The sequence below is a fragment of the Canis lupus genome, chromosome 4, assembly GCF_011100685.1.
Source record: "Canis lupus familiaris isolate Mischka breed German Shepherd chromosome 4, alternate assembly UU_Cfam_GSD_1.0, whole genome shotgun sequence".
Lineage (NCBI taxonomy): Eukaryota > Metazoa > Chordata > Mammalia > Carnivora > Canidae > Canis > Canis lupus.
Window position 1 is genome coordinate 66,537,616 of NC_049225.1, and position 2,176 is coordinate 66,539,791.

Genomic DNA, 2,176 nt, shown 5'->3' on the forward strand with positions numbered 1-2,176 from the left:
AGAGAGAATCCTAAGCAGCACTGGCTGGATCTCACGATCCTGAGATCATGACCTAAGCCAAAATCAGGAGCCTGATGCTTAACCAGCAGAACTACCAGGTGCCCTGCCTTGCATTTTTAAAAGATCACTTGGATGCTGCTTGTAAGAAAGAAAAAAGGGATAGAGGCACGAGGTTAAGTAAGTGATTTTAAAAAATCATCTAAGGGGAACAGAACATGTTGGTTACTTGTGTGGAATGCTGCTAAAAGTTCAGTCATTTTGTAGCATTAGCATTTTTGCTTTTTTATTTGCATTACCTAGTGTTACCATACACTGTGTTCAGTCTAGCACTGAATGTTGTGCTAAAAGTTATGCATGCATCATGTAATGGAACCTTTGAACAACCTGCAAGTAATGTACCACTATCTCAATTAACAAAAGGGAAGACTGAGGTAAAAAGAATTTAGGTAATTTACCTATTATCACCCAGATAACAGATGGTAGAGCTGATTCAAACTCTACATTTCCGCATTCCGGGTTCTTAAACGCTATGCTCTACATGAACTTGTAAGTGAAGTTCATAGGCAAGAGTAATGTATGACTTAGCAAGGATTCCCAGACTTTTTAAAATGACAATTTGGTCTCAACCAAATGCGACATAACAAGTTTTAGCGTTTTAGTTCTTCAATCTGATCACACAGACAGTGAGAAAATCTGCATTGGTAATCATTGGGTCTTCAAGATTTCGAGTTTTCTTTTTTTCTGCATCTTCAGTAGCACAGGCATTGCTTTCAAGTAGCTGTTTGAACATTTTGTCTCCCCGGGGATCCCATTTGACTTCTTCTCTTGTTGTCCTCTGGGTCCTCATTTTTATTCTTTTCCTCCCCACCCCCAACTCCATGATGGTTAATCCCTCTCAGTTGGCCATGCCTTTCAGTAGCTACAGCTTTTTGGAACAGTCTTCCCTTTGTGAGTACAAAACAGAGCTGGATCCTAACAATGCTTCATTCCCTGTTTTGAGTAACTTCAAGAAGTTCTCCCAAGCAACAGGGAAAGGGGATTTGAGGAAACCACCCCATTGCCATACCAAAAACAAAACAAAACAAAAAAAAAAGGATTTTTTCCCCTTGTTACATAGGAGTCAATATCTTCTGATCATTTTTTATCTCCAGATAAGTTATTTGCTCCCTGGGTACCATCTTGCTCTCCCTATCTTTATTGTACCCTACATCCCCCGTTTTTTTAGAGTAGATTTGATGGCTCTTATTTTATATAGATTCATGAGTTTTATTTCCAGCATCTCTGGAACAGAGCCAGCATTCATGCATTCTATTTCATCACATCTGACTAATGTCTAATAAGTAAGCAGGAGTCCTCGGGGCCTCCTGATGTTAAAAATTGCTAGCAAGATGTATGAAAATTAGAACTTCTCTGTGATCTATATCTCACTAGTGATTACTACTAAAAATTAACATGTTAAAATGGTAGCCATTAAAAGATAGAATATGATTAATCAATAAATTAAACATATTCCAACACTACCTATTTCTATAGTTCTCAGTCCTTATAGGTATTTTCATTGATATTCTAGAAAGTGATAGGATATGGGTGACTATCAATATTCTAGACAAATTTCCAGACACTATGAAATCTGTTTCTAATGTTGCCACATCACTTAAATTTCCATAAGATTCAAGGAAATTCGCATGATCTGCTGCTTCTTTTTGTTTGGTTTTGTTTTATTTTGAAACATACATCTACTATATACCACAGAGATAGTATAGTTGAAAGTGTTGTGATAGCTAAGAGATGACATAGTTGACAGTGTTCTAAACAGTACAAAGATAAAAGTCAAGTTATTCTTATATAGAAGTGGAAAATAGCTTCACCTTTTCAGATAATCTAATTGCAGTGAAGTCATAGTAAAGTGCCTGTATTTGTAGATGCTACACATTTAACATTTGTAAGGTAATCACCAACTCGTCTCAGAAGACAAAAGATATCACTTTCTGCAATAAGCATCCTCACCTAACAGAGATCAAATTCTATTCCAACCAGTTTGGCCCCAGTGGTAATCTTTGCGTTTGATGGTTGTGTTGTATTGTAAACATCAAAGTTTTACAAGAATGAAAGAGAAAAAGAAAATCAGACATTGATTTACCTGACACTGAGGCATGTATAGATAAGCTAAATTCCC